Here is a 27,653-nt window from a genome sequence, read left to right as displayed (position 1 = left end):
TCCGGAGAGCCGGAGTGTGCGTCTGCACTAGACTGCATCATAGCGAAAAGCTTTGTCAGTGTGTCTCGCAGGGAGATAGCTTAGGAGCGCAGCGCACTTATGCCTCCCTTGTCCAGAAACACGATTTTACTGCACTCTCCAAAAACACTGCTCTTTCCAGGGCAATATATAAGCTGCTTTCTGACGGCCGTGATCTTTCGGGGAGTCTTGCACAGCTCGTTGTTTTAACGTGCACATGCCGTCCTGGTATTCAGTGCACAGTGAAGGCAATCGCAAAAGTCCAGGTGCTGCTGACTCTCAAACACAAGGCGCTGGCTATGTTCTTGCTTCTCGACAACTCAACGGAGTGCTTCATTTCTGCAGTTGCCATCGAGGTCTCTGCACTCGGAGCCTCAGAGGACGAGCAGGAGTTTCCCAGGAGGGGCTGCATCAGGACGAATTCAAAATTCAGGAAAATTGTCCTGGAACACCTTCCATAAGGATGCTAGAATGGAATTGAAGAGGCAGGCGAGTGTCCACCACGGTCCTCTAGCAGTCCTTAGGGTGCGCGCAGAAGCCCGGTGCTCTTCGGCTTCGTTCTTCGCCCTCGTACAAGCTACCGCTCTGTCCGGCTCCCGGAGCAGGAGAAGCGGCTGCTTCGCGCACACAGCAGCGGAGCGGCAGCCGTACGCTCCGAAGCTCTGCTTCAGCCGAAAGACGCCGGCCACCGGCGCTTCGCTTCGGATAGCAGCCGAGAGCCGTAGTGTGCGTCTGCACTAAACTGCATCATAGCGAAAAGCTTTGGCAGTGTGTCTCGCAGGGAGATAGCTTAGGAGCGCAGCGCACTTATGCCTCCCTTGTCCAGAAACACGATTTTACTGCACACTCCAAAAACACTGCAGTTTCGAGGTCAAGATGCCAGATGCTCTCTGATGCCCGTGCTACCTTCCTTCTCCTGCCCAGCTCGTTGTTGCAGCGTGCACGTGCCGTCCTGGCATTCAGTGCACAGTGAAGGCAATCGCAAAAGTCCAGGTGCTGCTGACTCCCAAACACAAGGCGCTGGCTATGTTCTTGCTTCTCGACAACTCAACGCAGCCCTTCATTTCTGCAGTTGCAATCGAGGTCTCTGCATGTCGGAGCCTCAGAGGACGAGCACGAGTTTCCCAGGAGGGGCTGCATCAGGACGAATTCAAAATTCAGGAAAATTGTCCTGGAACACCTTCCATAAGGATGCTAGAATGCAATTGAAGAGGCAGGCGAGCGGCCACCAAGGTCCTCTAGCATCCCGTAGGCTGTGCACACAAGTCCGGTGCTCTGCGGCTTCGTTCTTCGCCCTCGTACAAGCTACCGCTCTGTCCGGCTCCCGGATCAGGAGAAGCGGCTGCTTCGCGCACACAACAGCCGTACGCTCCGAAGCGCTGCTTCAGCCGAAAGACGCCGGCGACCGGCGGTTCGCTTCGGACAGCTCCGGAGAGCCGGAGTGTGCGTCTGCACTAGACTGCATCATAGCGAAAAGCTTTGTCAGTGTGTCTCGCAGGGAGATAGCTTAGGAGCGCAGCGCACTTATGCCTCCCTTGTCCAGAAACACGATTTTACTGCACACTCCAAAAACACTGCTCTTTCCAGGGCAATATATAAGCTGCTTTCTGACGGCCGTGATCTTTCGGGGAGTCTTGCACAGCTCGTTGTTTTAACGTGCACATGCCGTCCTGGTATTCAGTGCACAGTGAAGGCAATCGCAAAAGTCCAGGTGCTGCTGACTCTCAAACACAAGGCGCTGGCTATGTTCTTGCTTCTCGACAACTCAACGGAGTGCTTCATTTCTGCAGTTGCCATCGAGGTCTCTGCACTCGGAGCCTCAGAGGACGAGCGAGTTTCCCAGGAGGGGCTGCATCAGGACGAATTCAAAATTCAGGAAAATTGTCCTGGAACACCTTCCATAAGGATGCTAGAATGGAATTGAAGAGGCAGGCGAGTGTCCACCACGGTCCTCTAGCAGTCCTTAGGGTGCGCGCAGAAGCCCGGTGCTCTTCGGCTTCGTTCTTCGCCCTCGTACAAGCCACCGCTCTGTCCGGCTCCCGGAGCAGGAGAAGCGGCTGCTTCGCGCACACAGCAGCGGAGCGGCAGCCGTACGCTCCGAAGCTCTGCTTCAGCCGAAAGACGCCGGCCACCGGCGCTTCGCTTCGGATAGCAGCCGAGAGCCGTAGTGTGCGTCTGCACTAAACTGCATCATAGCGAAAAGCTTTGGCAGTGTGTCTCGCAGGGAGATAGCTTAGGAGCGCAGCGCACTTATGCCTCCCTTGTCCAGAAACACGATTTTACTGCACACTCCAAAAACACTGCAGTTTTGAGGTCAAGATGCCAGATGCTCTCTGATGCCCGTGCTACCTTCCTTCTCCTGCCCAGCTCGTTGTTGCAGCGTGCACGTGCCGTCCTGGCATTCAGTGCACAGTGAAGGCAATCGCAAAAGTCCAGGTGCTGCTGACTCCCAAACACAAGGCGCTGGCTATGTTCTTGCTTCTCGACAACTCAACGCAGCCCTTCATTTCTGCAGTTGCAATCGAGGTCTCTGCATGTCGGAGCCTCAGAGGACGAGCACGAGTTTCCCAGGAGGGGCTGCATCAGGACGAATTCAAAACTCAGGAAAATTGTCCTGGAACACCTTCCATAAGGATGCTAGAATGCAATTGAAGAGGCAGGCGAGCGGCCACCAAGGTCCTCTAGCATCCCGTAGGCTGTGCACACAAGTCCGGTGCTCTGCGGCTTCGTTCTTCGCCCTCGTACAAGCTACCGCTCTCTCCGGCTCCCGGATCAGGAGAAGCGGCTGCTTCGCGCACACAACAGCCGTACGCTCCGAAGCGCTGCTTCAGCCGAAAGACGCCGGCGACCGGCGGTTCGCTTCGGACAGCTCCGGAGAGCCGGAGTGTGCGTCTGCACTAGACTGCATCATAGCGAAAAGCTTTGTCAGTGTGTCTCGCAGGGAGATAGCTTAGGAGCGCAGCGCACTTATGCCTCCCTTGTCCAGAAACACGATTTTACTGCACACTCCAAAAACACTGCTCTTTCCAGGGCAATATATAAGCTGCTTTCTGACGGCCGTGATCTTTTGGGGAGTCTTGCACAGCTCGTTGTTTTAACGTGCACATGCCGTCCTGGTATTCAGTGCACAGTGAAGGCAATCGCAAAAGTCCAGGTGCTGCTGACTCCCAAACACAAGGCGCTGGCTATGTTCTTGCTTCTCGACAACTCAACGGAGTGCTTCATTTCTGCAGTTGCCATCGAGGTCTCTGCACTCGGAGCCTCAGAGGACGAGCACGAGTTTCCCAGGAGGGGCTGCATCAGGACGAATTCAAAATTCAGGAAAATTGTCCTGGAACACCTTCCATAAGTATGCTAGAATGGAATTGAAGAAGCAGGCGAGCGGCCACCAAGGTCTTCTAGCAGCCCGTAGGCTGTGCACACAAGTCCGGTGCTCTGCGGCTTCGTTCTTCGCCCTCGTACAAGCTACCGCTCTGTCCGGCTCCCGGATCAGGAGAAGCGGCTGCTTCGCGCACACAACAGCCGTACGCTCCGAAGCGCTGCTTCAGCCGAAAGACGCCGGCCACCGGCGGTTCGCTTCGGACAGCTCCGGAGAGCCGGAGTGTGCGTCTGCACTAGACTGCATCATAGCGAAAACCTTTGTCAGTGTGTCTCGCAGGGAGATAGCTTAGGAGCGCAGCGCACTTATGCCTCCCTTGTCCAGAAACACGATTTTACTGCACTCTCCAAAAACACTGCTCTTTCCAGGGCAATATATAAGCTGCTTTCTGACGGCCGTGATCTTTCGGGGAGTCTTGCACAGCTCGTTGTTTTAACGTGCACATGCCGTCCTGGTATTCAGTGCACAGTGAAGGCAATCGCAAAAGTCCAGGTGCTGCTGACTCTCAAACACAAGGCGCTGGCTATGTTCTTGCTTCTCGACAACTCAACGGAGTGCTTCATTTCTGCAGTTGCCATCGAGGTCTCTGCACTCGGAGCCTCAGAGGACGAGCGAGTTTCCCAGGAGGGGCTGCATCAGGACGAATTCAAAATTCAGGAAAATTGTCCTGGAACACCTTCCATAAGGATGCTAGAATGGAATTGAAGAGGCAGGCGAGTGTCCACCACGGTCCTCTAGCAGTCCTTAGGGTGCGCGCAGAAGCCCGGTGCTCTTCGGCTTCGTTCTTCGCCCTCGTACAAGCCACCGCTCTGTCCGGCTCCCGGAGCAGGAGAAGCGGCTGCTTCGCGCACACAGCAGCGGAGCGGCAGCCGTACGCTCCGAAGCTCTGCTTCAGCCGAAAGACGCCGGCGACCGGCGCTTCGCTTCGGATAGCAGCCGAGAGCCGTAGTGTGCGTCTGCACTAAACTGCATCATAGCGAAAAGCTTTGGCAGTGTGTCTCGCAGGGAGATAGCTTAGGAGCGCAGCGCACTTATGCCTCCCTTGTCCAGAAACACGATTTTACTGCACTCTCCAAAAACACTGCTCTTTCCAGGGCAATATATAAGCTGCTTTCTGACGGCCGTGATCTTTCGGGGAGTCTTGCACAGCTCGTTGTTTTAACGTGCACATGCCGTCCTGGTATTCAGTGCACAGTGAAGGCAATCGCAAAAGTCCAGGTGCTGCTGACTCTCAAACACAAGGCGCTGGCTATGTTCTTGCTTCTCGACAACTCAACGGAGTGCTTCATTTCTGCAGTTGCCATCGAGGTCTCTGCACTCGGAGCCTCAGAGGACGAGCACGAGTTTCCCAGGAGGGGCTGCATCAGGACGAATTCAAAATTCAGGAAAATTGTCCTGGAACACCTTCCATAAGGATGCTAGAATGGAATTGAAGAGGCAGGCGAGTGTCCACCACGGTCCTCTAGCAGGCCTTAGGGTGTGCGCAGAAGCCCGGTGCTCTTCGGCTTCGTTCTTCGCCCTCGTACAAGCTACCGCTCTGTCCGGCTCCCGGAGCAGGAGAAGCGGCTGCTTCGCGCACACAGCAGCGGAGCGGCAGCCGTACGCTCCGAAGCGCTGCTTCAGCCGAAAGACGCCGGCCACCGGCGCTTCGCTTCGGATAGCAGCCGAGAGCCGTAGTGTGCGTCTGCACTAAACTGCATCATAGCGAAAAGCTTTGGCAGTGTGTCTCGCAGGGAGATAGCTTAGGAGCGCAGCGCACTTATGCCTCCCTTGTCCAGAAACACGATTTTACTGCACTCTCCAAAAACACTGCTCTTTCCAGGGCAATATATAAGCTGCTTTCTGACGGCCGTGATCTTTCGGGGAGTCTTGCACAGCTCGTTGTTTTAACGTGCACATGCCGTCCTGGTATTCAGTGCACAGTGAAGGCAATCGCAAAAGTCCAGGTGCTGCTGACTCTCAAACACAAGGCGCTGGCTATGTTCTTGCTTCTCGACAACTCAACGGAGTGCTTCATTTCTGCAGTTGCCATCGAGGTCTCTGCACTCGGAGCCTCAGAGGACGAGCAGGAGTTTCCCAGGAGGGGCTGCATCAGGACGAATTCAAAATTCAGGAAAATTGTCCTGGAACACCTTCCATAAGGATGCTAGAATGGAATTGAAGAGGCAGGCGAGTGTCCACCACGGTCCTCTAGCAGTCCTTAGGGTGCGCGCAGAAGCCCGGTGCTCTTCGGCTTCGTTCTTCGCCCTCGTACAAGCCACCGCTCTGTCCGGCTCCCGGAGCAGGAGAAGCGGCTGCTTCGCGCACACAGCAGCGGAGCGGCAGCCGTACGCTCCGAAGCTCTGCTTCAGCCGAAAGACGCCGGCCACCGGCGCTTCGCTTCGGATAGCAGCCGAGAGCCGTAGTGTGCGTCTGCACTAAACTGCATCATAGCGAAAAGCTTTGGCAGTGTGTCTCGCAGGGAGATAGCTTAGGAGCGCAGCGCACTTATGCCTCCCTTGTCCAGAAACACGATTTTACTGCACACTCCAAAAACACTGCAGTTTTGAGGTCAAGATGCCAGATGCTCTCTGATGCCCGTGCTACCTTCCTTCTCCTGCCCAGCTCGTTGTTGCAGCGTGCACGTGCCGTCCTGGCATTCAGTGCACAGTGAAGGCAATCGCAAAAGTCCAGGTGCTGCTGACTCCCAAACACAAGGCGCTGGCTATGTTCTTGCTTCTCGACAACTCAACGCAGCCCTTCATTTCTGCAGTTGCAATCGAGGTCTCTGCATGTCGGAGCCTCAGAGGACGAGCACGAGTTTCCCAGGAGGGGCTGCATCAGGACGAATTCAAAACTCAGGAAAATTGTCCTGTAACACCTTCCATAAGGATGCTAGAATGGAATTGAAGAGGCAGGCGAGCGGCCACCAAGGTCCTCTAGCATCCCGTAGGCTGTGCACACAAGTCCGGTGCTCTGCGGCTTCGTTCTTCGCCCTCGTACAAGCTACCGCTCTCTCCGGCTCCCGGATCAGGAGAAGCGGCTGCTTCGCGCACACAACAGCCGTACGCTCCGAAGCGCTGCTTCAGCCGAAAGACGCCGGCGACCGGCGGTTCGCTTCGGATAGCAGCCGAGAGCCGTAGTGTGCGTCTGCACTAAACTGCATCATAGCGAAAAGCTTTGGCAGTGTGTCTCGCAGGGAGATAGCTTAGGAGCGCAGCGCACTTATGCCTCCCTTGTCCAGAAACACGATTTTACTGCACACTCCAAACACACTGCAGTTTTGAGGTCAAGATGCCAGATGCTCTCTGATGCCCGTGCTACCTTCCTTCTCCTGCCCAGCTCGTTGTTGCAGCGTGCACGTGCCGTCCTGGCATTCAGTGCACAGTGAAGGCAATCGCAAAAGTCCAGGTGCTGCTGACTCCCAAACACAAGGCGCTGGCTATGTTCTTGCTTCTCGACAACTCAACGCAGCCCTTCATTTCTGCAGTTGCCATCGAGGTCTCTGCACTCGGAGCCTCAGAGGACGAGCACGAGTTTCCCAGGAGGGGCTGCATCAGGACGAATTCAAAATTCAGGAAAATTGTCCTGGAACACCTTCCATAAGGATGCTAGAATGGAATTGAAGAGGCAGGCGAGCGGCCACCAAGGTCCTCTAGCAGCCCGTAGGCTGTGCACACAAGTCCGGTGCTCTGCGGCTTCGTTCTTCGCCCTCGTACAAGCTACCGCTCTGTCCGGCTCCCGGATCAGGAGAAGCGGCTGCTTCGCGCACACAACAGCCGTACGCTCCGAAGCGCTGCTTCAGCCGAAAGACGCCGGCGACCGGCGGTTCGCTTCGGACAGCTCCGGAGAGCCGGAGTGTGCGTCTGCACTAGACTGCATCATAGCGAAAAGCTTTGTCAGTGTGTCTCGCAGGGAGATAGCTTAGGAGCGCAGCGCACTTATGCCTCCCTTGTCCAGAAACACGATTTTACTGCACACTCCAAAAACACTGCTCTTTCCAGGGCAATATATAAGCTGCTTTCTGACGGCCGTGATCTTTCGGGGAGTCTTGCACAGCTCGTTGTTTTAACGTGCACATGCCGTCCTGGTATTCAGTGCACAGTGAAGGCAATCGCAAAAGTCCAGGTGCTGCTGACTCTCAAACACAAGGCGCTGGCTATGTTCTTGCTTCTCGACAACTCAACGGAGTGCTTCATTTCTGCAGTTGCCATCGAGGTCTCTGCACTCGGAGCCTCAGAGGACGAGCGAGTTTCCCAGGAGGGGCTGCATCAGGACGAATTCAAAATTCAGGAAAATTGTCCTGGAACACCTTCCATAAGGATGCTAGAATGGAATTGAAGAGGCAGGCGAGTGTCCACCACGGTCCTCTAGCAGTCCTTAGGGTGCGCGCAGAAGCCCGGTGCTCTTCGGCTTCGTTCTTCGCCCTCGTACAAGCCACCGCTCTGTCCGGCTCCCGGAGCAGGAGAAGCGGCTGCTTCGCGCACACAGCAGCGGAGCGGCAGCCGTACGCTCCGAAGCTCTGCTTCAGCCGAAAGACGCCGGCCACCGGCGCTTCGCTTCGGATAGCAGCCGAGAGCCGTAGTGTGCGTCTGCACTAAACTGCATCATAGCGAAAAGCTTTGGCAGTGTGTCTCGCAGGGAGATAGCTTAGGAGCGCAGCGCACTTATGCCTCCCTTGTCCAGAAACACGATTTTACTGCACTCTCCAAAAACACTGCAGTTTTGAGGTCAAGATGCCAGATGCTCTCTGATGCCCGTGCTACCTTCCTTCTCCTGCCCAGCTCGTTGTTGCAGCGTGCACGTGCCGTCCTGGCATTCAGTGCACAGTGAAGGCAATCGCAAAAGTCCAGGTGCTGCTGACTCCCAAACACAAGGCGCTGGCTATGTTCTTGCTTCTCGACAACTCAACGCAGCCCTTCATTTCTGCAGTTGCAATCGAGGTCTCTGCATGTCGGAGCCTCAGAGGACGAGCACGAGTTTCCCAGGAGGGGCTGCATCAGGACGAATTCAAAACTCAGGAAAATTGTCCTGTAACACCTTCCATAAGGATGCTAGAATGGAATTGAAGAGGCAGGCGAGCGGCCACCAAGGTCCTCTAGCATCCCGTAGGCTGTGCACACAAGTCCGGTGCTCTGCGGCTTCGTTCTTCGCCCTCGTACAAGCTACCGCTCTCTCCGGCTCCCGGATCAGGAGAAGCGGCTGCTTCGCGCACACAACAGCCGTACGCTCCGAAGCGCTGCTTCAGCCGAAAGACGCCGGCGACCGGCGGTTCGCTTCGGATAGCAGCCGAGAGCCGTAGTGTGCGTCTGCACTAAACTGCATCATAGCGAAAAGCTTTGGCAGTGTGTCTCGCAGGGAGATAGCTTAGGAGCGCAGCGCACTTATGCCTCCCTTGTCCAGAAACACGATTTTACTGCACACTCCAAACACACTGCAGTTTTGAGGTCAAGATGCCAGATGCTCTCTGATGCCCGTGCTACCTTCCTTCTCCTGCCCAGCTCGTTGTTGCAGCGTGCACGTGCCGTCCTGGCATTCAGTGCACAGTGAAGGCAATCGCAAAAGTCCAGGTGCTGCTGACTCCCAAACACAAGGCGCTGGCTATGTTCTTGCTTCTCGACAACTCAACGCAGCCCTTCATTTCTGCAGTTGCCATCGAGGTCTCTGCACTCGGAGCCTCAGAGGACGAGCACGAGTTTCCCAGGAGGGGCTGCATCAGGACGAATTCAAAATTCAGGAAAATTGTCCTGGAACACCTTCCATAAGGATGCTAGAATGGAATTGAAGAGGCAGGCGAGCGGCCACCAAGGTCCTCTAGCAGCCCGTAGGCTGTGCACACAAGTCCGGTGCTCTGCGGCTTCGTTCTTCGCCCTCGTACAAGCTACCGCTCTGTCCGGCTCCCGGAGCAGGAGAAGCGGCTGCTTCGCGCACACAACAGCCGTACGCTCCGAAGCGCTGCTTCAGCCGAAAGACGCCGGCCACCGGCGCTTCGCTTCGGACAGCTCCGGAGAGCCGGAGTGTGCGTCTGCACTAGACTGCATCATAGCGAAAAGCTTTGTCAGTGTGTCTCGCAGGGAGATAGCTTAGGAGCGCAGCGCACTTATGCCTCCCTTGTCCAGAAACACGATTTTACTGCACACTCCAAAAACACTGCTCTTTCCAGGGCAATATATAAGCTGCTTTCTGACGGCCGTGATCTTTCGGGGAGTCTTGCACAGCTCGTTGTTTTAACGTGCACATGCCGTCCTGGCATTCAGTGCACAGTGAAGGCAATCGCAAAAGTCCAGGTGCTGCTGACTCTCAAACACAAGGCGCTGGCTATGTTCTTGCTTCTCGACAACTCAACGGAGTGCTTCATTTCTGCAGTTGCCATCGAGGTCTCTGCACTCGGAGCCTCAGAGGACGAGCACGAGTTTCCCAGGAGGGGCTGCATCAGGACGAATTCAAAATTCAGGAAAATTGTCCTGGAACACCTTCCATAAGGATGCTAGAATGGAATTGAAGAGGCAGGCGAGTGTCCACCACGGTCCTCTAGCAGTCCTTAGGGTGCGCGCAGAAGCCCGGTGCTCTTCGGCTTCGTTCTTCGCCCTCGTACAAGCCACCGCTCTGTCCGGCTCCCGGAGCAGGAGAAGCGGCTGCTTCGCGCACACAGCAGCGGAGCGGCAGCCGTACGCTCCGAAGCGCTGCTTCAGCCGAAAGACGCCGGCCACCGGCGCTTCGCTTCGGATAGCAGCCGAGAGCCGTAGTGTGCGTCTGCACTAAACTGCATCATAGCGAAAAGCTTTGGCAGTGTGTCTCGCAGGGAGATAGCTTAGGAGCGCAGCGCACTTATGCCTCCCTTGTCCAGAAACACGATTTTACTGCACTCTCCAAAAACACTGCTCTTTCCAGGGCAATATATAAGCTGCTTTCTGACGGCCGTGATCTTTCGGGGAGTCTTGCACAGCTCGTTGTTTTAACGTGCACATGCCGTCCTGGTATTCAGTGCACAGTGAAGGCAATCGCAAAAGTCCAGGTGCTGCTGACTCTCAAACACAAGGCGCTGGCTATGTTCTTGCTTCTCGACAACTCAACGGAGTGCTTCATTTCTGCAGTTGCCATCGAGGTCTCTGCACTCGGAGCCTCAGAGGACGAGCAGGAGTTTCCCAGGAGGGGCTGCATCAGGACGAATTCAAAATTCAGGAAAATTGTCCTGGAACACCTTCCATAAGGATGCTAGAATGGAATTGAAGAGGCAGGCGAGTGTCCACCACGGTCCTCTAGCAGTCCTTAGGGTGCGCGCAGAAGCCCGGTGCTCTTCGGCTTCGTTCTTCGCCCTCGTACAAGCTACCGCTCTGTCCTGCTCCCGGAGCAGGAGAAGCGGCTGCTTCGCGCACACAGCAGCGGAGCGGCAGCCGTACGCTCCGAAGCGCTGCTTCAGCCGAAAGACGCCGGCCACCGGCGCTTCGCTTCGGATAGCAGCCGAGAGCCGTAGTGTGCGTCTGCACTAAACTGCATCATAGCGAAAAGCTTTGGCAGTGTGTCTCGCAGGGAGATAGCTTAGGAGCGCAGCGCACTTATGCCTCCCTTGTCCAGAAACACGATTTTACTGCACACTCCAAAAACACTGCAGTTTCGAGGTCAAGATGCCAGATGCTCTCTGATGCCCGTGCTACCTTCCTTCTCCTGCCCAGCTCGTTGTTGCAGCGTGCACGTGCCGTCCTGGCATTCAGTGCACAGTGAAGGCAATCGCAAAAGTCCAGGTGCTGCTGACTCCCAAACACAAGGCGCTGGCTATGTTCTTGCTTCTCGACAACTCAACGGAGTGCTTCATTTCTGCAGTTGCCATCGAGGTCTCTGCATGTCGGAGCCTCAGAGGACGAGCACGAGTTTCCCAGGAGGGGCTGCATCAGGACGAATTCAAAATTCAGGAAAATTGTCCTGGAACACCTTCCATAAGGATGCTAGAATGGAATTGAAGAGGCAGGCGAGCGGCCACCAAGGTCCTCTAGCAGCCCGTAGGCTGTGCACACAAGTCCGGTGCTCTGCGGCTTCGTTCTTCGCCCTCGTACAAGCTACCGCTCTGTCCGGCTCCCGGAGCAGGAGAAGCGGCTGCTTCGCGCACACAACAGCCGTACGCTCCGAAGCGCTGCTTCAGCCGAAAGACGCCGGCCACCGGCGGTTCGCTTCGGACAGCTCCGGAGAGCCGGAGTGTGCGTCTGCACTAGACTGCATCATAGCGAAAAGCTTTGTCAGTGTGTCTCGCAGGGAGATAGCTTAGGAGCGCAGCGCACTTATGCCTCCCTTGTCCAGAAACACGATTTTACTGCACTCTCCAAAAACACTGCTCTTTCCAGGGCAATATATAAGCTGCTTTCTGACGGCCGTGATCTTTCGGGGAGTCTTGCACAGCTCGTTGTTTTAACGTGCACATGCCGTCCTGGTATTCAGTGCACAGTGAAGGCAATCGCAAAAGTCCAGGTGCTGCTGACTCTCAAACACAAGGCGCTGGCTATGTTCTTGCTTCTCGACAACTCAACGGAGTGCTTCATTTCTGCAGTTGCCATCGAGGTCTCTGCACTCGGAGCCTCAGAGGACGAGCAGGAGTTTCCCAGGAGGGGCTGCATCAGGACGAATTCAAAATTCAGGAAAATTGTCCTGGAACACCTTCCATAAGGATGCTAGAATGGAATTGAAGAGGCAGGCGAGTGTCCACCACGGTCCTCTAGCAGTCCTTAGGGTGCGCGCAGAAGCCCGGTGCTCTTCGGCTTCGTTCTTCGCCCTCGTACAAGCTACCGCTCTGTCCGGCTCCCGGAGCAGGAGAAGCGGCTGCTTCGCGCACACAGCAGCGGAGCGGCAGCCGTACGCTCCGAAGCTCTGCTTCAGCCGAAAGACGCCGGCCACCGGCGCTTCGCTTCGGATAGCAGCCGAGAGCCGTAGTGTGCGTCTGCACTAAACTGCATCATAGCGAAAAGCTTTGGCAGTGTGTCTCGCAGGGAGATAGCTTAGGAGCGCAGCGCACTTATGCCTCCCTTGTCCAGAAACACGATTTTACTGCACACTCCAAAAACACTGCAGTTTCGAGGTCAAGATGCCAGATGCTCTCTGATGCCCGTGCTACCTTCCTTCTCCTGCCCAGCTCGTTGTTGCAGCGTGCACGTGCCGTCCTGGCATTCAGTGCACAGTGAAGGCAATCGCAAAAGTCCAGGTGCTGCTGACTCCCAAACACAAGGCGCTGGCTATGTTCTTGCTTCTCGACAACTCAACGCAGCCCTTCATTTCTGCAGTTGCAATCGAGGTCTCTGCATGTCGGAGCCTCAGAGGACGAGCACGAGTTTCCCAGGAGGGGCTGCATCAGGACGAATTCAAAATTCAGGAAAATTGTCCTGGAACACCTTCCATAAGGATGCTAGAATGCAATTGAAGAGGCAGGCGAGCGGCCACCAAGGTCCTCTAGCATCCCGTAGGCTGTGCACACAAGTCCGGTGCTCTGCGGCTTCGTTCTTCGCCCTCGTACAAGCTACCGCTCTCTCCGGCTCCCGGATCAGGAGAAGCGGCTGCTTCGCGCACACAACAGCCGTACGCTCCGAAGCGCTGCTTCAGCCGAAAGACGCCGGCGACCGGCGGTTCGCTTCGGACAGCTCCGGAGAGCCGGAGTGTGCGTCTGCACTAGACTGCATCATAGCGAAAAGCTTTGTCAGTGTGTCTCGCAGGGAGATAGCTTAGGAGCGCAGCGCACTTATGCCTCCCTTGTCCAGAAACACGATTTTACTGCACACTCCAAAAACACTGCTCTTTCCAGGGCAATATATAAGCTGCTTTCTGACGGCCGTGATCTTTCGGGGAGTCTTGCACAGCTCGTTGTTTTAACGTGCACATGCCGTCCTGGTATTCAGTGCACAGTGAAGGCAATCGCAAAAGTCCAGGTGCTGCTGACTCTCAAACACAAGGCGCTGGCTATGTTCTTGCTTCTCGACAACTCAACGGAGTGCTTCATTTCTGCAGTTGCCATCGAGGTCTCTGCACTCGGAGCCTCAGAGGACGAGCGAGTTTCCCAGGAGGGGCTGCATCAGGACGAATTCAAAATTCAGGAAAATTGTCCTGGAACACCTTCCATAAGGATGCTAGAATGGAATTGAAGAGGCAGGCGAGTGTCCACCACGGTCCTCTAGCAGTCCTTAGGGTGCGCGCAGAAGCCCGGTGCTCTTCGGCTTCGTTCTTCGCCCTCGTACAAGCCACCGCTCTGTCCGGCTCCCGGAGCAGGAGAAGCGGCTGCTTCGCGCACACAGCAGCGGAGCGGCAGCCGTACGCTCCGAAGCTCTGCTTCAGCCGAAAGACGCCGGCCACCGGCGCTTCGCTTCGGATAGCAGCCGAGAGCCGTAGTGTGCGTCTGCACTAAACTGCATCATAGCGAAAAGCTTTGGCAGTGTGTCTCGCAGGGAGATAGCTTAGGAGCGCAGCGCACTTATGCCTCCCTTGTCCAGAAACACGATTTTACTGCACACTCCAAAAACACTGCAGTTTTGAGGTCAAGATGCCAGATGCTCTCTGATGCCCGTGCTACCTTCCTTCTCCTGCCCAGCTCGTTGTTGCAGCGTGCACGTGCCGTCCTGGCATTCAGTGCACAGTGAAGGCAATCGCAAAAGTCCAGGTGCTGCTGACTCCCAAACACAAGGCGCTGGCTATGTTCTTGCTTCTCGACAACTCAACGCAGCCCTTCATTTCTGCAGTTGCAATCGAGGTCTCTGCATGTCGGAGCCTCAGAGGACGAGCACGAGTTTCCCAGGAGGGGCTGCATCAGGACGAATTCAAAACTCAGGAAAATTGTCCTGGAACACCTTCCATAAGGATGCTAGAATGCAATTGAAGAGGCAGGCGAGCGGCCACCAAGGTCCTCTAGCATCCCGTAGGCTGTGCACACAAGTCCGGTGCTCTGCGGCTTCGTTCTTCGCCCTCGTACAAGCTACCGCTCTCTCCGGCTCCCGGATCAGGAGAAGCGGCTGCTTCGCGCACACAACAGCCGTACGCTCCGAAGCGCTGCTTCAGCCGAAAGACGCCGGCGACCGGCGGTTCGCTTCGGACAGCTCCGGAGAGCCGGAGTGTGCGTCTGCACTAGACTGCATCATAGCGAAAAGCTTTGTCAGTGTGTCTCGCAGGGAGATAGCTTAGGAGCGCAGCGCACTTATGCCTCCCTTGTCCAGAAACACGATTTTACTGCACACTCCAAAAACACTGCTCTTTCCAGGGCAATATATAAGCTGCTTTCTGACGGCCGTGATCTTTCGGGGAGTCTTGCACAGCTCGTTGTTTTAACGTGCACATGCCGTCCTGGTATTCAGTGCACAGTGAAGGCAATCGCAAAAGTCCAGGTGCTGCTGACTCCCAAACACAAGGCGCTGGCTATGTTCTTGCTTCTCGACAACTCAACGGAGTGCTTCATTTCTGCAGTTGCCATCGAGGTCTCTGCACTCGGAGCCTCAGAGGACGAGCACGAGTTTCCCAGGAGGGGCTGCATCAGGACGAATTCAAAATTCAGGAAAATTGTCCTGGAACACCTTCCATAAGTATGCTAGAATGGAATTGAAGAAGCAGGCGAGCGGCCACCAAGGTCTTCTAGCAGCCCGTAGGCTGTGCACACAAGTCCGGTGCTCTGCGGCTTCGTTCTTCGCCCTCGTACAAGCTACCGCTCTGTCCGGCTCCCGGATCAGGAGAAGCGGCTGCTTCGCGCACACAACAGCCGTACGCTCCGAAGCGCTGCTTCAGCCGAAAGACGCCGGCCACCGGCGGTTCGCTTCGGACAGCTCCGGAGAGCCGGAGTGTGCGTCTGCACTAGACTGCATCATAGCGAAAACCTTTGTCAGTGTGTCTCGCAGGGAGATAGCTTAGGAGCGCAGCGCACTTATGCCTCCCTTGTCCAGAAACACGATTTTACTGCACTCTCCAAAAACACTGCTCTTTCCAGGGCAATATATAAGCTGCTTTCTGACGGCCGTGATCTTTCGGGGAGTCTTGCACAGCTCGTTGTTTTAACGTGCACATGCCGTCCTGGTATTCAGTGCACAGTGAAGGCAATCGCAAAAGTCCAGGTGCTGCTGACTCTCAAACACAAGGCGCTGGCTATGTTCTTGCTTCTCGACAACTCAACGGAGTGCTTCATTTCTGCAGTTGCCATCGAGGTCTCTGCACTCGGAGCCTCAGAGGACGAGCGAGTTTCCCAGGAGGGGCTGCATCAGGACGAATTCAAAATTCAGGAAAATTGTCCTGGAACACCTTCCATAAGGATGCTAGAATGGAATTGAAGAGGCAGGCGAGTGTCCACCACGGTCCTCTAGCAGTCCTTAGGGTGCGCGCAGAAGCCCGGTGCTCTTCGGCTTCGTTCTTCGCCCTCGTACAAGCCACCGCTCTGTCCGGCTCCCGGAGCAGGAGAAGCGGCTGCTTCGCGCACACAGCAGCGGAGCGGCAGCCGTACGCTCCGAAGCTCTGCTTCAGCCGAAAGACGCCGGCGACCGGCGCTTCGCTTCGGATAGCAGCCGAGAGCCGTAGTGTGCGTCTGCACTAGACTGCATCATAGCGAAAAGCTTTGGCAGTGTGTCTCGCAGGGAGATAGCTTAGGAGCGCAGCGCACTTATGCCTCCCTTGTCCAGAAACACGATTTTACTGCACTCTCCAAAAACACTGCTCTTTCCAGGGCAATATATAAGCTGCTTTCTGACGGCCGTGATCTTTCGGGGAGTCTTGCACAGCTCGTTGTTTTAACGTGCACATGCCGTCCTGGTATTCAGTGCACAGTGAAGGCAATCGCAAAAGTCCAGGTGCTGCTGACTCTCAAACACAAGGCGCTGGCTATGTTCTTGCTTCTCGACAACTCAACGGAGTGCTTCATTTCTGCAGTTGCCATCGAGGTCTCTGCACTCGGAGCCTCAGAGGACGAGCACGAGTTTCCCAGGAGGGGCTGCATCAGGACGAATTCAAAATTCAGGAAAATTGTCCTGGAACACCTTCCATAAGGATGCTAGAATGGAATTGAAGAGGCAGGCGAGTGTCCACCACGGTCCTCTAGCAGGCCTTAGGGTGCGCGTAGAAGCCCGGTGCTCTTCGGCTTCGTTCTTCGCCCTCGTACATGCCACTGCTCTGTCCGGCTCCCGGAGCAGGAGAAGCGGCTGCTTCGCGCACACAGCAGCGGAGCGGCAGCCGTACGCTCCGAAGCGCTGCTTCAGCCGAAAGACGCCGGCCACCGGCGGTTCGCTTCGGACAGCTCCGGAGAGCCGGAGTGTGCGTCTGCACTAGACTGCATCATAGCGAAAAGCTTTGGCAGTGTGTCTCGCAGGGAGATAGCTTAGGAGCGCAGCGCACTTATGCCTCCCTTGTCCAGAAACACGATTTTACTGCACTCTCCAAAAACACTGCTCTTTCCAGGGCAATATATAAGCTGCTTTCTGACGGCCGTGATCTTTCGGGGAGTCTTGCACAGCTCGTTGTTTTAACGTGCACATGCCGTCCTGGTATTCAGTGCACAGTGAAGGCAATCGCAAAAGTCCAGGTGCTGCTGACTCTCAAACACAAGGCGCTGGCTATGTTCTTGCTTCTCGACAACTCAACGGAGTGCTTCATTTCTGCAGTTGCCATCGAGGTCTCTGCACTCGGAGCCTCAGAGGACGAGCACGAGTTTCCCAGGAGGGGCTGCATCAGGACGAATTCAAAATTCAGGAAAATTGTCCTGGAACACCTTCCATAAGGATGCTAGAATGGAATTGAAGAGGCAGGCGAGTGTCCACCACGGTCCTCTAGCAGTCCTTAGGGTGCGCGCAGAAGCCCGGTGCTCTTCGGCTTCGTTCTTCGCCCTCGTACAAGCTACCGCTCTGTCCGGCTCCCGGAGCAGGAGAAGCGGCTGCTTCGCGCACACAGCAGCGGAGCGGCAGCCGTACGCTCCGAAGCGCTGCTTCAGCCGAAAGACGCCGGCCACCGGCGCTTCGCTTCGGATAGCAGCCGAGAGCCGTAGTGTGCGTCTGCACTAAACTGCATCATAGCGAAAAGCTTTGGCAGTGTGTCTCGCAGGGAGATAGCTTAGGAGCGCAGCGCACTTATGCCTCCCTTGTCCAGAAACACGATTTTACTGCACACTCCAAAAACACTGCAGTTTTGAGGTCAAGATGCCAGATGCTCTCTGATGCCCGTGCTACCTTCCTTCTCCTGCCCAGCTCGTTGTTGCAGCGTGCACGTGCCGTCCTGGCATTCAGTGCACAGTGAAGGCAATCGCAAAAGTCCAGGTGCTGCTGACTCCCAAACACAAGGCGCTGGCTATGTTCTTGCTTCTCGACAACTCAACGCAGCCCTTCATTTCTGCAGTTGCAATCGAGGTCTCTGCATGTCGGAGCCTCAGAGGACGAGCACGAGTTTCCCAGGAGGGGCTGCATCAGGACGAATTCAAAACTCAGGAAAATTGTCCTGTAACACCTTCCATAAGGATGCTAGAATGGAATTGAAGAGGCAGGCGAGCGGCCACCAAGGTCCTCTAGCATCCCGTAGGCTGTGCACACAAGTCCGGTGCTCTGCGGCTTCGTTCTTCGCCCTCGTACAAGCTACCGCTCTCTCCGGCTCCCGGATCAGGAGAAGCGGCTGCTTCGCGCACACAACAGCCGTACGCTCCGAAGCGCTGCTTCAGCCGAAAGACGCCGGCGACCGGCGGTTCGCTTCGGATAGCAGCCGAGAGCCGTAGTGTGCGTCTGCACTAAACTGCATCATAGCGAAAAGCTTTGGCAGTGTGTCTCGCAGGGAGATAGCTTAGGAGCGCAGCGCACTTATGCCTCCCTTGTCCAGAAACACGATTTTACTGCACACTCCAAACACACTGCAGTTTTGAGGTCAAGATGCCAGATGCTCTCTGATGCCCGTGCTACCTTCCTTCTCCTGCCCAGCTCGTTGTTGCAGCGTGCACGTGCCGTCCTGGCATTCAGTGCACAGTGAAGGCAATCGCAAAAGTCCAGGTGCTGCTGACTCCCAAACACAAGGCGCTGGCTATGTTCTTGCTTCTCGACAACTCAACGCAGCCCTTCATTTCTGCAGTTGCCATCGAGGTCTCTGCACTCGGAGCCTCAGAGGACGAGCACGAGTTTCCCAGGAGGGGCTGCATCAGGACGAATTCAAAATTCAGGAAAATTGTCCTGGAACACCTTCCATAAGGATGCTAGAATGGAATTGAAGAGGCAGGCGAGCGGCCACCAAGGTCCTCTAGCAGCCCGTAGGCTGTGCACACAAGTCCGGTGCTCTGCGGCTTCGTTCTTCGCCCTCGTACAAGCTACCGCTCTGTCCGGCTCCCGGAGCAGGAGAAGCGGCTGCTTCGCGCACACAACAGCCGTACGCTCCGAAGCGCTGCTTCAGCCGAAAGACGCCGGCCACCGGCGCTTCGCTTCGGACAGCTCCGGAGAGCCGGAGTGTGCGTCTGCACTAGACTGCATCATAGCGAAAAGCTTTGTCAGTGTGTCTCGCAGGGAGATAGCTTAGGAGCGCAGCGCACTTATGCCTCCCTTGTCCAGAAACACGATTTTACTGCACACTCCAAAAACACTGCTCTTTCCAGGGCAATATATAAGCTGCTTTCTGACGGCCGTGATCTTTCGGGGAGTCTTGCACAGCTCGTTGTTTTAACGTGCACATGCCGTCCTGGCATTCAGTGCACAGTGAAGGCAATCGCAAAAGTCCAGGTGCTGCTGACTCTCAAACACAAGGCGCTGGCTATGTTCTTGCTTCTCGACAACTCAACGGAGTGCTTCATTTCTGCAGTTGCCATCGAGGTCTCTGCACTCGGAGCCTCAGAGGACGAGCACGAGTTTCCCAGGAGGGGCTGCATCAGGACGAATTCAAAATTCAGGAAAATTGTCCTGGAACACCTTCCATAAGGATGCTAGAATGGAATTGAAGAGGCAGGCGAGTGTCCACCACGGTCCTCTAGCAGTCCTTAGGGTGCGCGCAGAAGCCCGGTGCTCTTCGGCTTCGTTCTTCGCCCTCGTACAAGCCACCGCTCTGTCCGGCTCCCGGAGCAGGAGAAGCGGCTGCTTCGCGCACACAGCAGCGGAGCGGCAGCCGTACGCTCCGAAGCGCTGCTTCAGCCGAAAGACGCCGGCCACCGGCGCTTCGCTTCGGATAGCAGCCGAGAGCCGTAGTGTGCGTCTGCACTAAACTGCATCATAGCGAAAAGCTTTGGCAGTGTGTCTCGCAGGGAGATAGCTTAGGAGCGCAGCGCACTTATGCCTCCCTTGTCCAGAAACACGATTTTACTGCACTCTCCAAAAACACTGCTCTTTCCAGGGCAATATATAAGCTGCTTTCTGACGGCCGTGATCTTTCGGGGAGTCTTGCACAGCTCGTTGTTTTAACGTGCACATGCCGTCCTGGTATTCAGTGCACAGTGAAGGCAATCGCAAAAGTCCAGGTGCTGCTGACTCTCAAACACAAGGCGCTGGCTATGTTCTTGCTTCTCGACAACTCAACGGAGTGCTTCATTTCTGCAGTTGCCATCGAGGTCTCTGCACTCGGAGCCTCAGAGGACGAGCAGGAGTTTCCCAGGAGGGGCTGCATCAGGACGAATTCAAAATTCAGGAAAATTGTCCTGGAACACCTTCCATAAGGATGCTAGAATGGAATTGAAGAGGCAGGCGAGTGTCCACCACGGTCCTCTAGCAGTCCTTAGGGTGCGCGCAGAAGCCCGGTGCTCTTCGGCTTCGTTCTTCGCCCTCGTACAAGCTACCGCTCTGTCCTGCTCCCGGAGCAGGAGAAGCGGCTGCTTCGCGCACACAGCAGCGGAGCGGCAGCCGTACGCTCCGAAGCGCTGCTTCAGCCGAAAGACGCCGGCCACCGGCGCTTCGCTTCGGATAGCAGCCGAGAGCCGTAGTGTGCGTCTGCACTAAACTGCATCATAGCGAAAAGCTTTGGCAGTGTGTCTCGCAGGGAGATAGCTTAGGAGCGCAGCGCACTTATGCCTCCCTTGTCCAGAAACACGATTTTACTGCACACTCCAAAAACACTGCAGTTTCGAGGTCAAGATGCCAGATGCTCTCTGATGCCCGTGCTACCTTCCTTCTCCTGCCCAGCTCGTTGTTGCAGCGTGCACGTGCCGTCCTGGCATTCAGTGCACAGTGAAGGCAATCGCAAAAGTCCAGGTGCTGCTGACTCCCAAACACAAGGCGCTGGCTATGTTCTTGCTTCTCGACAACTCAACGGAGTGCTTCATTTCTGCAGTTGCCATCGAGGTCTCTGCATGTCGGAGCCTCAGAGGACGAGCACGAGTTTCCCAGGAGGGGCTGCATCAGGACGAATTCAAAATTCAGGAAAATTGTCCTGGAACACCTTCCATAAGGATGCTAGAATGGAATTGAAGAGGCAGGCGAGCGGCCACCAAGGTCCTCTAGCAGCCCGTAGGCTGTGCACACAAGTCCGGTGCTCTGCGGCTTCGTTCTTCGCCCTCGTACAAGCTACCGCTCTGTCCGGCTCCCGGAGCAGGAGAAGCGGCTGCTTCGCGCACACAACAGCCGTACGCTCCGAAGCGCTGCTTCAGCCGAAAGACGCCGGCCACCGGCGGTTCGCTTCGGACAGCTCCGGAGAGCCGGAGTGTGCGTCTGCACTAGACTGCATCATAGCGAAAAGCTTTGTCAGTGTGTCTCGCAGGGAGATAGCTTAGGAGCGCAGCGCACTTATGCCTCCCTTGTCCAGAAACACGATTTTACTGCACACTCCAAAAACACTGCTCTTTCCAGGGCAATATATAAGCTGCTTTCTGACGGCCGTGATCTTTTGGGGAGTCTTGCACAGCTCGTTGTTTTAACGTGCACATGCCGTCCTGGCATTCAGTGCACAGTGAAGGCAATCGCAAAAGTCCAGGTGCTGCTGACTCTCAAACACAAGGCGCTGGCTATGTTCTTGCTTCTCGACAACTCAACGGAGTGCTTCATTTCTGCAGTTGCCATCGAGGTCTCTGCACTCGGAGCCTCAGAGGACGAGCAGGAGTTTCCCAGGAGGGGCTGCATCAGGACGAATTCAAAATTCAGGAAAATTGTCCTGGAACACCTTCCATAAGGATGCTAGAATGGAATTGAAGAGGCAGGCGAGTGTCCACCACGGTCCTCTAGCAGTCCTTAGGGTGCGCGCAGAAGCCCGGTGCTCTTCGGCTTCGTTCTTCGCCCTCGTACAAGCTACCGCTCTGTCCGGCTCCCGGAGCAGGAGAAGCGGCTGCTTCGCGCACACAGCAGCGGAGCGGCAGCCGTACGCTCCGAAGCGCTGCTTCAGCCGAAAGACGCCGGCCACCGGCGCTTCGCTTCGGATAGCAGCCGAGAGCCGTAGTGTGCGTCTGCACTAAACTGCATCATAGCGAAAAGCTTTGGCAGTGTGTCTCGCAGGGAGATAGCTTAGGAGCGCAGCGCACTTATGCCTCCCTTGTCCAGAAACACGATTTTACTGCACACTCCAAAAACACTGCAGTTTCGAGGTCAAGATGCCAGATGCTCTCTGATGCCCGTGCTACCTTCCTTCTCCTGCCCAGCTCGTTGTTGCAGCGTGCACGTGCCGTCCTGGCATTCAGTGCACAGTGAAGGCAATCGCAAAAGTCCAGGTGCTGCTGACTCCCAAACACAAGGCGCTGGCTATGTTCTTGCTTCTCGACAACTCAACGGAGTGCTTCATTTCTGCAGTTGCCATCGAGGTCTCTGCACTCGGAGCCTCAGAGGACGAGCACGAGTTTCCCAGGAGGGGCTGCATCAGGACGAATTCAAAATTCAGGAAAATTGTCCTGGAACACCTTCCATAAGGATGCTAGAATGGAATTGAAGAGGCAGGCGAGCGGCCACCAAGGTCCTCTAGCAGCCCGTAGGCTGTGCACACAAGTCCGGTGCTCTGCGGCTTCGTTCTTCGCCCTCGTACAAGCTACCGCTCTGTCCGGCTCCCGGAGCAGGAGAAGCGGCTGCTTCGCGCACACAACAGCCGTACGCTCCGAAGCGCTGCTTCAGCCGAAAGACGCCGGCGACCGGCGGTTCGCTTCGGACAGCTCCGGAGAGCCGGAGTGTGCGTCTGCACTAGACTGCATCATAGCGAAAAGCTTTGTCAGTGTGTCTCGCAGGGAGATAGCTTAGGAGCGCAGCGCACTTATGCCTCCCTTGTCCAGAAACACGATTTTACTGCACACTCCAAAAACACTGCTCTTTCCAGGGCAATATATAAGCTGCTTTCTGACGGCCGTGATCTTTCGGGGAGTCTTGCACAGCTCGTTGTTTTAACGTGCACATGCCGTCCTGGTATTCAGTGCACAGTGAAGGCAATCGCAAAAGTCCAGGTGCTGCTGACTCCCAAACACAAGGCGCTGGCTATGTTCTTGCTTCTCGACAACTCAACGGAGTGCTTCATTTCTGCAGTTGCCATCGAGGTCTCTGCACTCGGAGCCTCAGAGGACGAGCACGAGTTTCCCAGGAGGGGCTGCATCAGGACGAATTCAAAATTCAGGAAAATTGTCCTGGAACACCTTCCATAAGTATGCTAGAATGGAATTGAAGAAGCAGGCGAGCGGCCACCAAGGTCTTCTAGCAGCCCGTAGGCTGTGCACACAAGTCCGGTGCTCTGCGGCTTCGTTCTTCGCCCTCGTACAAGCTACCGCTCTGTCCGGCTCCCGGATCAGGAGAAGCGGCTGCTTCGCGCACACAACAGCCGTACGCTCCGAAGCGCTGCTTCAGCCGAAAGACGCCGGCCACCGGCGGTTCGCTTCGGACAGCTCCGGAGAGCCGGAGTGTGCGTCTGCACTAGACTGCATCATAGCGAAAAGCTTTGTCAGTGTGTCTCGCAGGGAGATAGCTTAGGAGCGCAGCGCACTTATGCCTCCCTTGTCCAGAAACACGATTTTACTGCACTCTCCAAAAACACTGCTCTTTCCAGGGCAATATATAAGCTGCTTTCTGACGGCCGTGATCTTTCGGGGAGTCTTGCACAGCTCGTTGTTTTAACGTGCACATGCCGTCCTGGTATTCAGTGCACAGTGAAGGCAATCGCAAAAGTCCAGGTGCTGCTGACTCTCAAACACAAGGCGCTGGCTATGTTCTTGCTTCTCGACAACTCAACGGAGTGCTTCATTTCTGCAGTTGCCATCGAGGTCTCTGCACTCGGAGCCTCAGAGGACGAGCAGGAGTTTCCCAGGAGGGGCTGCATCAGGACGAATTCAAAATTCAGGAAAATTGTCCTGGAACACCTTCCATAAGGATGCTAGAATGGAATTGAAGAGGCAGGCGAGTGTCCACCACGGTCCTCTAGCAGTCCTTAGGGTGCGCGTAGAAGCCCGGTGCTCTTCGGCTTCGTTCTTCGCCCTCGTACATGCCACTGCTCTGTCCGGCTCCCGGAGCAGGAGAAGCGGCTGCTTCGCGCACACAGCAGCGGAGCGGCAGCCGTACGCTCCGAAGCGCTGCTTCAGCCGAAAGACGCCGGCCACCGGCGGTTCGCTTCGGACAGCTCCGGAGAGCCGGAGTGTGCGTCTGCACTAGACTGCATCATAGCGAAAAGCTTTGGCAGTGTGTCTCGCAGGGAGATAGCTTAGGAGCGCAGCGCACTTATGCCTCCCTTGTCCAGAAACACGATTTTACTGCACTCTCCAAAAACACTGCTCTTTCCAGGGCAATATATAAGCTGCTTTCTGACGGCCGTGATCTTTCGGGGAGTCTTGCACAGCTCGTTGTTTTAACGTGCACATGCCGTCCTGGTATTCAGTGCACAGTGAAGGCAATCGCAAAAGTCCAGGTGCTGCTGACTCTCAAACACAAGGCGCTGGCTATGTTCTTGCTTCTCGACAACTCAACGGAGTGCTTCATTTCTGCAGTTGCCATCGAGGTCTCTGCACTCGGAGCCTCAGAGGACGAGCACGAGTTTCCCAGGAGGGGCTGCATCAGGACGAATTCAAAATTCAGGAAAATTGTCCTGGAACACCTTCCATAAGGATGCTAGAATGGAATTGAAGAGGCAGGCGAGTGTCCACCACGGTCCTCTAGCAGTCCTTAGGGTGCGCGCAGAAGCCCGGTGCTCTTCGGCTTCGTTCTTCGCCCTCGTACAAGCCACCGCTCTGTCCGGCTCCCGGAGCAGGAGAAGCGGCTGCTTCGCGCACACAGCAGCGGAGCGGCAGCCGTACGCTCCGAAGCTCTGCTTCAGCCGAAAGACGCCGGCCACCGGCGCTTCGCTTCGGATAGCAGCCGAGAGCCGTAGTGTGCGTCTGCACTAAACTGCATCATAGCGAAAAGCTTTGGCAGTGTGTCTCGCAGGGAGATAGCTTAGGAGCGCAGCGCACTTATGCCTCCCTTGTCCAGAAACACGATTTTACTGCACTCTCCAAAAACACTGCTCTTTCCAGGGCAATATATAAGCTGCTTTCTGACGGCCGTGATCTTTCGGGGAGTCTTGCACAGCTCGTTGTTTTAACGTGCACATGCCGTCCTGGTATTCAGTGCACAGTGAAGGCAATCGCAAAAGTCCAGGTGCTGCTGACTCTCAAACACAAGGCGCTGGCTATGTTCTTGCTTCTCGACAACTCAACGGAGTGCTTCATTTCTGCAGTTGCCATCGAGGTCTCTGCACTCGGAGCCTCAGAGGACGAGCACGAGTTTCCCAGGAGGGGCTGCATCAGGACGAATTCAAAATTCAGGAAAATTGTCCTGGAACACCTTCCATAAGGATGCTAGAATGGAATTGAAGAGGCAGGTGAGTGTCCACCACGGTCCTCTAGCAGTCCTTAGGGTGCGCGCAGAAGCCCGGTGCTCTTCGGCTTCGTTCTTCGCCCTCGTACAAGCTACCGCTCTGTCCGGCTCCCGGAGCAGGAGAAGCGGCTGCTTCGCGCACACAGCAGCGGAGCGGCAGCCGTACGCTCCGAAGCTCTGCTTCAGCCGAAAGACGCCGGCGACCGGCGCTTCGCTTCGGATAGCAGCCGAGAGCCGTAGTGTGCGTCTGCACTAAACTGCATCATAGCGAAAAGCTTTGGCAGTGTGTCTCGCAGGGAGATAGCTTAGGAGCGCAGCGCACTTATGCCTCCCTTGTCCAGAAACACGATTTTACTGCACACTCCAAAAACACTGCAGTTTTGAGGTCAAGATGCCAGATGCTCTCTGATGCCCGTGCTACCTTCCTTCTCCTGCCCAGCTCGTTGTTGCAGCGTGCACGTGCCGTCCTGGCATTCAGTGCACAGTGAAGGCAATCGCAAAAGTCCAGGTGCTGCTGACTCCCAAACACAAGGCGCTGGCTATGTTCTTGCTTCTCGACAACTCAACGCAGCCCTTCATTTCTGCAGTTGCAATCGAGGTCTCTGCATGTCGGAGCCTCAGAGGACGAGCACGAGTTTCCCAGGAGGGGCTGCATCAGGACGAATTCAAAACTCAGGAAAATTGTCCTGGAACACCTTCCATAAGGATGCTAGAATGGAATTGAAGAGGCAGGCGAGCGGCCACCAAGGTCCTCTAGCATCCCGTAGGCTGTGCACACAAGTCCGGTGCTCTGCGGCTTCGTTCTTCGCCCTCGTACAAGCTACCGCTCTCTCCGGCTCCCGGATCAGGAGAAGCGGCTGCTTCGCGCACACAACAGCCGTACGCTCCGAAGCGCTGCTTCAGCCGAAAGACGCCGGCGACCGGCGGTTCGCTTCGGACAGCTCCGGAGAGCCGGAGTGTGCGTCTGCACTAGACTGCATCATAGCGAAAAGCTTTGTCAGTGTGTCTCGCAGGGAGATAGCTTAGGAGCGCAGCGCACTTATGCCTCCCTTGTCCAGAAACACGATTTTACTGCACACTCCAAAAACACTGCTCTTTCCAGGGCAATATATAAGCTGCTTTCTGACGGCCGTGATCTTTCGGGGAGTCTTGCACAGCTCGTTGTTTTAACGTGCACATGCCGTCCTGGTATTCAGTGCACAGTGAAGGCAATCGCAAAAGTCCAGGTGCTGCTGACTCTCAAACACAAGGCGCTGGCTATGTTCTTGCTTCTCGACAACTCAACGGAGTGCTTCATTTCTGCAGTTGCCATCGAGGTCTCTGCACTCGGAGCCTCAGAGGACGAGCGAGTTTCCCAGGAGGGGCTGCATCAGGACGAATTCAAAATTCAGGAAAATTGTCCTGGAACACCTTCCATAAGGATGCTAGAATGGAATTGAAGAGGCAGGCGAGTGTCCACCACGGTCCTCTAGCAGTCCTTAGGGTGCGCGCAGAAGCCCGGTGCTCTTCGGCTTCGTTCTTCGCCCTCGTACAAGCTACCGCTCTGTCCTGCTCCCGGAGCAGGAGAAGCGGCTGCTTCGCGCACACAGCAGCGGAGCGGCAGCCGTACGCTCCGAAGCGCTGCTTCAGCCGAAAGACGCCGGCCACCGGCGCTTCGCTTCGGATAGCAGCCGAGAGCCGTAGTGTGCGTCTGCACTAAACTGCATCATAGCGAAAAGCTTTGGCAGTGTGTCTCGCAGGGAGATAGCTTAGGAGCGCAGCGCACTTATGCCTCCCTTGTCCAGAAACACGATTTTACTGCACATTCCAAAAACACTGCAGTTTCGAGGTCAAGATGCCAGATGCTCTCTGATGCCCGTGCTACCTTCCTTCTCCTGCCCAGCTCGTTGTTGCAGCGTGCACGTGCCGTCCTGGCATTCAGTGCACAGTGAAGGCAATCGCAAAAGTCCAGGTGCTGCTGACTCCCAAACACAAGGCGCTGGCTATGTTCTTGCTTCTCGACAACTCAACGGAGTGCTTCATTTCTGCAGTTGCAATCGAGGTCTCTGCATGTCGGAGACTGAGAGGACGAGCACGAGTTTCCCAGGAGGGGCTGCATCAGGACGAATTCAAAATTCAGGAAAATTGTCCTGGAACACCTTCCATAAGGATGCTAGAATGGAATTGAAGAGGCAGGCGAGTGTCCACCAAGGTCCTCTAGCAGCCCGTAGGCTGTGCACACAAGTCCGGTGCTCTGCGGCTTCGTTCTTCGCCCTCGTACAAGCTACCGCTCTGTCCGGCTCCCGGAGCAGGAGAAGCGGCTGCTTCGCGCACACAACAGCCGTACGCTCCGAAGCGCTGCTTCAGCCGAAAGACGCCGGCCACCGGCGCTTCGCTTCGGACAGCTCCGGAGAGCCGGAGTGTGCGTCTGCACTAGACTGCATCATAGCGAAAAGCTTTGGCAGTGTGTCTCGCAGGGAGATAGCTTAGGAGCGCAGCGCACTTATGCCTCCCTTGTCCAGAAACACGATTTTACTGCACACTCCAAAAACACTGCTCTTTCCAGGGCAATATATAAGCTGCTTTCTGACGGCCGTGATCTTTCGGGG

This window comes from Lonchura striata, chromosome 9, assembly GCF_050655825.1.
Source record: "Lonchura striata isolate lonStrDom1 chromosome 9, ASM5065582v1, whole genome shotgun sequence".
Lineage (NCBI taxonomy): Eukaryota > Metazoa > Chordata > Aves > Passeriformes > Estrildidae > Lonchura > Lonchura striata.
The sequence above is the reverse complement of the archived record's forward strand: the minus strand, read 5'-3'. Positions refer to the sequence as shown.